The 8,789-nt window shown below is 45.9% G+C and overlaps 2 long non-coding RNA genes across 3 annotated transcripts; both read right to left on the bottom strand.

Moving 5' to 3' along the window:
* Nucleotides 1-307: 307 nt before the first annotated feature.
* Gm33283 lies at nt 308-6,722 on the bottom strand. 2 transcript variants are annotated; one of them, XR_389479.3, is made up of 3 exons: nt 6,011-6,722; nt 1,757-1,928; nt 308-836 (listed from the first exon to the last, which is right to left on the bottom strand). It is a non-coding gene; the product is annotated as a predicted gene, 33283 (long non-coding RNA). The 2 variants fall into 2 exon arrangements; XR_001784910.2 differs by having other exon boundaries at nt 1,757-1,925.
* Gm52820 lies at nt 5,073-5,611 on the bottom strand. The gene is made up of 2 exons (XR_003955953.1): nt 5,389-5,611; nt 5,073-5,230 (listed from the first exon to the last, which is right to left on the bottom strand). It is a non-coding gene; the product is annotated as a predicted gene, 52820 (long non-coding RNA).
* Nucleotides 6,723-8,789: the final 2,067 nt, after the last annotated feature.

Here is an 8,789-nt window from a genome sequence, read left to right as displayed (position 1 = left end):
TCTTTATAATTCTGAGCACTCAAGTATAACATGTGTTATAAAGTCTGTCTGTCCATAACAGTAAGCCATGGTTCTTTGTCACAAATCCAAATAATTCTAAGGGGGTTTGATAGAATATGCACCATGTGTATTTATGGTGTCGAGGTAGCTACATGCACAACATTCTAATTGAATTATTCTAAAAAACACAAATATTTTGCCGGGCTACAGAAACACACATTAAATATCTAAATCTACAAACTGCTGACAAACAGCACCTTTCCTAACAAAAGAGAGCAGTTTAATAACCGCGCTGGCAATATGTCTGTTAAGATCTTTAATTAGGGGCAGGGTTTTCCAGCAGCCTCTGAAGGCAAAGGTGTAAATGGAGAAACTGTCCCAGCCTGCATGTTCCGTGGTGGCTGTGTTCCGAGGACAGATGGGCTGTCTGGTGAGGAAACTGTGAACGGACACAGGCTAACAGACTATTCTGTAATTCCAACATCAGCTCATTAGCAATCTGTCAGAGCTTTTAATACAGATCCTGGTGAAAATACAAGAGCAGCATGATTGTTTGAAACCACATCCCTGTCTAACTGGAAGGGCCGCTGGGATGGAAGGGCGTAATGGCGATTAATAAAGCGATAATGCCCGTGAAGCATGGCTGCTTGCTTTGTGCTCTTGTTGGAGATGGTAATTTCATGCATTCTTGGGCTATCACAGGAAGCTGAGATGACAATGGTCTCGTGATGGGAGTCATTAAAAACCGAAAGCCGAGCCAGAGGAGTAGCATGAAGAACAGGAAGCCATTCTAGCCCTCAAAGCATGGCAGGTGCTTTTCTTGACTCTGGAAAACACTGTTAACGGAGTCACAATTTCTCACACCACAAACAAGTTTCCAAACTATTATAAACTCACTATTAGTGGCTCAAATCATTACCATTGAAAATATATTTAAGGTGTGTTGTCCAGGCAGAGTCTAGAGGTAATTAAGGTTGAGTCTGAAGGAAAAGGATAATAAATGTGTAGAGCAATCTGTTTTATGGCAAGGACTCTGTGTTTGTGACCCTATGTAGTTTTCACAACACTTCAATGCATGATTTACCCAATTTGCCCATTTTTTTTTCTTTAGAAGAGACCTACTTGTTCAATTTTCATCTTTAGTTGTCTCTCCCAAAATTGTTCTATAGTGAAGCTTGTAGTTTTGAAATGTGGTGACAGTAAGCAGGGCAGTCGTGGCTGGTTTGTTTTTCGGGTTGGTATGGTGTCTGGGTTGATATGTGCACTTATGTACGCATGGCCAGGCCTAAGATAATGGGAAATACTCATTCTGCTATAGGCACTTTTTCCCTTTTCTTCCCCTTCCCCTTCCCCCTCCCCTTCCCCTTTCCTCTCCTCCCTCCCTCCTCTTCCTTCCTTCCTTCCTTCCTTCCTTCCTTCCTTCCTTCCTTCTTTCTTCCTTCCTTTCTTTCTGAGCTAGCCTCATGTATCTCCAACTGGTCTTGAACTCACTAAGTCTCTGGGATGATTTGAAGCATCTGGTCCTCTTCCCTCCATCTGCTGGTTGCAAGGATCACAGGTATGTGATGCTTGGTTTATGCAGTAGCTGAGACTCAAACCTAGCGCTTCCTGCACCACAGGTGAACAAACACCCTACCAACTGCACTACACACCCAGACTCACTCCTACTCCTCCAGCCCTGGAAAACCTGGAGCAGAAACAGAATGCTCATCAAGCAACCGTGTCACTGAAGATCTTAGAAATATGGTTTCCTCACCTGGTGCCCTGCAATCTTCTGTGTGGATGGCAGCCACAGGCATCTTTGTCCCCAGAGGAACCAACTCTTCAAAGCTACATGTGGAGTTCACACTTCCTCCCCCGTGGTTGTTCTCCACACCCCTTCTCCACTCTTCCTATACCCAGGCTCCAGTGGACGGTCACGAGACCTGCTTAGGAAGGAATTATTTCTCAGTGGCCTCCTAAGGGCTGGCTCTGAAGGCTCCTCAAGAGACTTCCTTATTTATGTGCTCATTTTGAAAATATGTCTGTGCTTGGAACACTTACTACCTGCAGGATCCATTGTTCTGTTTTTAAACTGAAATCCTGCAAACACAGTAGGCTGTTGAATGTGCAGCTTAGCCCCCGTCCAAAAGGAACCATCAGACAAGCCTGCAAAATATGTATCTCCCAAAGTGGTGAGTGGCAAGGGTCACTGTGTCAGGGAGGTCAGAATGCAGGGGCCTGGTCTTTTGTCTCTTCTATTAAGGCAGGGTGTCTAGATATGAGACTTGCATCCATATTTTAAATTTTTTCTGGTGATCTTTTGCCACATTGAGATTTGAGGTTCATTGTACATATGATCCTATTATATTATTTTAAAAAGAGAAGCAGAGGGAACCAGAGAAACCTGAACGTTCATCGGAAGGAGATTAATTAAAACAGTGGTGACAAGATGATAATCTGTAGCTTTCGTGTGTGCTGTACATCTGTAGACCAGTTTATTGACATGGAGAAACACTCATAGCGTATTACTGAGTGACAAAAGGCATCCCCATTGCAGCGCATATTATCTGAAAGCACTTTGGTTTTCAGTCCATATTCCTAAACAACACGATTAGGTTTGATTGCCATTGACATCCTATTTCTTGCAGCAAACACACATTACCTTCATGTGCTATTGATTCAATAAAGTGTTAAAAAAAGAAAAGGTTTGATATCTGATTTCTTGGACAGGTACTTGCAGTGTAAAGACCACTGTACTTTATGGTCGTGAGTTCAGAAGACAGCAGCTACTGTTTTTATAACCCACCTGGAAGACTGAGAGAGGACATGTCTTGGTTGGTCCAGGGGGTCAGCCAATATTGCTGCTAGATTGGCATAACTTTCTGAATGCAGCAGTGGCTTTGTGGCTGATGTTTATATACTGGGGATTTTTGCTCATCACAACTAACACTGATATAGCTGTCTCCTGAGAGGCTCTGCCAGTGCCCGACAAATACAGAGGTGGATGCTCACAGCCATCTGTTGGACTAAACATGGGGTCTCCAATGGAGGAGCTAGAGAAAGTACCCAAGGAGCTGAAGGGGTTTGCAGCCCCATAGGAGGAACAGCAATATGAATCAACCATTACCCCCAGTGCTCCCAGGGACTAAACCACCAACCAAAGGGTACACATGGAAGAACTCGGCTCCAGCTGCATATGTAGCAGAGGATGGCCTTGTGGGACATCAGTGAGAGGAGAGGATTCTGTGAAGGCTCGATATCCCAGTGTAGGGGGATGGAAGAACAGGGAAGTGGGAGTGGGTGGGCTAGTGAGCAGGGAGAGGAGGGATGGGATAGGGAGGTTTTCAGAGGGGAAACAAGGAAAGGGGATAACATTTGAAATGTAAATAGAGAAAATATCTAAGAAAAGAAAAAGAATGGGGTGGAGCAAGGCTGGAGAGATGGCTCAGCAGTTAAGAACACTGGCTACTCTTCCAGAGGATATGAGTTCAATTCTCAGAACCCACATGGCAGCTCTGTAACTCCAGTTCTAGCAGAGCGACCCCCCCCAACCCCCCCAAATCCCCCCCAACCCCCCCCCCCGCCATTCTGGTCTCCACTGGCACCCGGCTGGAAGTGGTACAAAACACTCATACGTGTAAAATAGAAATAGATATAACTGGAGGAGGAGGAGGAGAGGGAAGGGGAGGAAGAGGAAGAGAGGAGGAGGACGATGACAAGGAGGATGATGAAGAGGGAGAGGAGGGGAGGTGGGGGAGGAGGGAGGAAGGAGGAAGGAGAGGAGGAGGAGGGAGAGGAAAAAGACGAGGAGGGAAGGAGGAGGATGACAAGGAGGACGATGAAGAGGGGGAGGATTGGGAGGAGGAAGTGCAGAAGGTCAAGGAATTCATTTCCTGATTTGAGAAATTGATTGAGCAGCTGAGGGAAAAGTCAGCCTTGTTTGAATTTAGAAGTTTTGCAGTAACGGAGCAAGGATGAAGTAAAGAAAGGCAGCAAACTTGCTATGGAGCCTGCTTTTATTCAACCTCTTGCCTCTCAGAGCCCCATTGCCTTCTCTGCCTCTTCCTCCTCCTCCTCTTCCTCCTCCTCTTCCTCCTCCTCTTCCTCCTCCTCTTCCTCTCCCTCCTCTTCCTCCTCCTCTTCCTCTCCCTCCTCTTCCTCCTCCTCTTCCTCTCCCTCCTCTTCCTCCTCCTCTTCCTCCTCCTCTTCCTCCTCCTCCTCTTCCTCCTCCTCCTCTTCCTCTCATTAAAAGAATTGTTGGAATAAGAATTTCTGGAAGAAAAAAAAAATCCAGGATTTTGCCTCTCAGACTTCAATCTAGGTCTGATTTTTTTCAGACATTTTCCGAAGGTACCATTATTGATTAGGAAGTGACCCTGGGAGCAAGTCACTCCTCACAGTGGAAACAGTAGGAGCCCAGCACAATGCTGATCAGATGAATGTCTGTGTTCAACCCTTACGGGCCCAGTGCCGTCATAAGATTCTGTTCCCCTAATAGTTTTCCAGGGTTGTGCTGAAAGGGTTCTGTCAATCAAATCTGAAAATCTGCTTAACATCCTAACTGGGGTTAACCCAGTGCAGCTACTCAGGAGTTATTGTTCCTGGTTTTGACATCATCAACAAGCCTTGATGGCAAATGCGTCATTAGAATGGATGCTCACCGCTGATATATATTTTTAATATAAAAAATGTATCTAGAAAAAGTGTTTGCATTACACAAAGCTGCTAGATGACATGTGTCACATCAAAAAGTCAACAGGAAGCCAAGTATTTTCACAAGGACCCTGGAGAGGGACTGCAGGAGGGGCTTGTCCTGGTTTTAGGTGTAGTGAAGTCAAGATCGCTCACCTCTGCAGGGGGGTCAGCTAGCACCCTTGCTAATTAGTGGGGAGAGGAGAATGGCAAAAGACTTACTGTAAAAGAATAGCAACATGTCACAACACAGAAAGCCTGCGTGAGACGGTTAACCAGCATTGAGAAGAAGAGAAATCCTTACATCAGTGAAGTTACTATCTGTTTTCACAATCTATGTCACCCTGAGTTTTGTTCCCATTAGGACCTCTAGGCCAACCAATCAGTTGCAAACACAATTTACTTTAGAATAAAATATTTATCCTTTGGTTTCATGGATGAAGGCGGCTACGTTCAAACACCTCACATTAAAAAGGATACCAGGAGGTCAACAGACTGGAGGGAGCTAGATAAACTTCAAACGAATTCCGTTTTCTAGAAAGCTTCTGCAGGGTACCTCCAAAAAAGGAAAAATGGCAGAATAAACAAACGAGTGAGAAAGGACTGGGTACTCTCATCCAGTGAACTCTCAGCATGGTGAGATTTCACCGAGGTGGGCAACAAAGCAGGAAACTGAGGCAGCACGGCTATTAATTAGACTCTAGTGTAGCTTACTTGAAGGTCTCCATTCTGAAGCAAGTTGGGGAACTTCACAGGGAAGGAAAAGAAAACATGGGCCATAGAGCTATTGTCAGGAAAGTTTTAATGAGGCTCTCTGGGCATCATCTTCCTAGCAACCAAATGGCTGTGGTGGCTGTGAAGTCACGTGGCGTTAACAGGAAGGGATGGCTATGAGGTCACGTGGCACACTGTGAGGTCACATGGCATTAGCATGAAGGGACTGTTTGCCTGCTCTAATTTCCTTCAGATTCACTTTCAAGCATTAATTGCATAATTTTCCTGATTACATGAAAAGAACAAGCCTATGTAGATTTGCCATGTGATTGCTTGACTGCTTTGGCCCATACTTCTTTCTGCTGTCTGGGTTACATCCGCTGGCACCTGCGCCCTGTTGGTTGGCGAGGACCCTCTACGTTGCTTTTAGGATGGGAGTAAAGGATGTGTGTTAATGACATTTCATGCATTATGCCTTGTACTGAGCTCCCCATGAACCACAACCCAACCCCACAAGCCCATGAAGCTGCTGGTGTTTGTTGTATGCGGAAGTTTACAGCGAGTGCTGGTAGAAGGAAGATGGACTAACTGGCGGCAGTTCTAACCCGCTGAATTTAGTCACCTGGTGCTGCTCCTTTGCTGCTGACCTCCGCGGTTCCTCGGCCTTCAGTTGAGGGCCAAGTATTCAAACATGTGAAGGGGCATTCAACATTCAGATCACAATAGGTGCCCCAAATAAGCCCCACCCTGGGTGATTCTTGGCTCCACTGAAGAAACTGCTGCCGTTGGAAAGGGAACTGCCTACTAAGAGGGGAACTCCAGCTCCAGATGGATGACCTGGCTGTCCGATTTGGCACTCCTGTTACTAACCACGGCCAGATATCTTCTCAGAACATCCCTTCTCCGCCATTGGTGCCATCACACAGGGCCACTTTTTAAAGATTTTTTTTTTAATACTCCTTTTCACATTCCCAGAGAATAGGTCTCGATGTAGGAGCGGCACCCTCCTTTGGAAATTAACATTTGCTCTTGGCTTTTCAGACATTGCCGACTGAGCCTCGAAGGGAAGGTCAGTGGCCTGTGGCATAGACAAGGAAAGGGGCTCAGAAAGCTAGAGAGTCTTAGGCCAGCGAGATGGCTCAGTGGTTAAGAATACTTGCTATTCAGGTTAGTCCAGAATCCACTGGGTTTCGTCCAGGTTACACTGTGAGGAGAGAACCAACTCTTTCAAGTTTGTCATCTGACCTCTGTATGCACATTGTGGCAAGTGAATAACCACACACAGGTAGGTAGATAGATAGATAGATAGATAGATAGATAGATAGATAGATAGACAGATAGATGGACAGACAGACAGATAGGGAGAAAGTTATCCAATGCCACAACCCTTGACTGGGACTAAAAGCCCAGCAGTGACTCACTAAATGCCATCCTTTCCCACAGTGCCTTGGGAGCATGGCCACTGGACTTTAAGATTATTTGCAATGACCCACGGCCTGCCTTCCCTACCCACCCCCACATACACCCTCCACACACACACACACACACACACCCTAACTCCTCTGTGGCTGGGTCCACTGAACTGTCTACCTGTAGTGTAGTGCATTGAGAGATGAGGGCTTGAAGCAGGCTTCCATGCTGAGTACTGTGGGAGATCTGATTACAGAAGATGTCACTTAAAGTAAGCCACTTAAGATGGACTTCTGATTTTCTAAAGTACTTTTTAGAGAAAAATAAAGAAACAAACAAACAAACAAACAAACATCACAAAACGCCGGACTTGGATGTTAAAGTCGACATGGTGGGTTAGCACGTTAGGAACCATGACACTCAGCATGATGAAAGAAAACTCAAAACAGACCAGAGTGCTATGCTGTCACAGTGCATGAGTAAGTAGCCTAGAGTGGACACCGCACGCATGCCAGGCGATCCCCTACCATCCCACTTCCATGGATACTGGCTAATCTATTTTTCATCTACATCACAGAAACACAAATCTGGGGTTTAAGCATCCCAATAAGGAGTTTTCCCCACTTCCCCTCACTTCAGCTTTGCTTGCCCCTTACTGTCACAGTGCTTCGTCACTGGGCATGTGGGTCTGGGCTTCCCCAAGCTAGGCATGCAGCAGGTGTGAATAAACTCGAATCTCCTTATTCAGCCAGCCTCCAGTTATCACTGCCTTCTATTCCTCAGACGTGCAAACATATTATGGGATATTGGGGACAGGAGATGCACAGAGCTAGGGGTACAGCTCCGCTGGTAGAGTGCCTGGTATGCAAGAAGACCCAGTACTACAACAAACCAGGCACACTGGTAGGACCTGTATTCATACCACTGGAGGGACCAGACAGTCAGGCTCCTCAGTTGCATAGATTGAGGCTAGCCTGGGCTATGGGATTCTTTGTCTCAGAGAAGAAACAATGCGGAAGAGGATACGGGAGGACCAGAGCAGTGTGGTGCATTTAGGGGATGGAGAGTAGATCTCCATTTTTGGAGTGAATAATACATTGTAGCAAGAGAAATGCTCACAGAGGAGCCTGGAGACGCCACACCGCACCACCACAAACATGGTAGACTTGTCTTGCTGGATGGAGAGTGCTCTTTGCCTCTCTCAGAAGGCGCTTCATCCTTCTGTAGGCACAACAGTTGAACATTTGATCCATGATTAACCAGATTAGAGTTTTCCTTCCTAACATTTATTCTCAAAGTTAGGTAGTCTTACATGAAGAAGCCTGTGGGGACCACACCCATTGATGAACATGGGGAGAGGTGGAGGAGTAGAATTTGCAGGAAAATGGGGCAACAGAGAAGATGGTTCCGGAAGCAGTGAGGGATGAGCCAGTGAACCTGAGCTATTGTCCCTGATGATCACTAGCTCCCAGGTTGAACTTGTAAGATACCCCCCCCTTACTCTTTATGAGGACAGTTCTCTTTCTAAAATGGGATAGAACACCTCTCTCTCTCTCTCTCTCTCTCTCTCTCTCTCTCTCTCCCTTCCTTCCTCTCTTTTTTCTTTCTCTCACTCTCTCTCACACACTTTCTTTCTTTCTTTCTTTCTTTCCTTCTTTCTTTCTTTCTTTCTTCCTTCCTTCCTTCCTTCCTTCCTTTCTTTCTTCCTTCCTTCCTTCCGTTCTTTCTTTCTTTCCTTCTTTCTTTCTTTCTTTCTTTCTCTCTCTCTCTCTCTCTCTCTCTCTCTCTCTTTCTTTCTTTCTTTCTTTCTTTCTCACAACCAATGATCTTTAATGCAATGCATTCAGATGTTATCCTGGCAGAAGTGAGTGAGGGGCACTGTAAGCAGCAGAGGGCTAACAGCTGCTTATGCATTTCAGGAAGATTTCTGGCTGCAGAAAAGGGCCATGGGGACCAAATGAAAGGCTCTGGCCCTGGACTGAGCAACAGAA

This window comes from Mus musculus, chromosome 5 (genome assembly GCF_000001635.26).
Source record: "Mus musculus strain C57BL/6J chromosome 5, GRCm38.p6 C57BL/6J".
Lineage (NCBI taxonomy): Eukaryota > Metazoa > Chordata > Mammalia > Rodentia > Muridae > Mus > Mus musculus.
The sequence above is the reverse complement of the archived record's forward strand: the minus strand, read 5'-3'. Positions and strand labels throughout refer to the sequence as shown.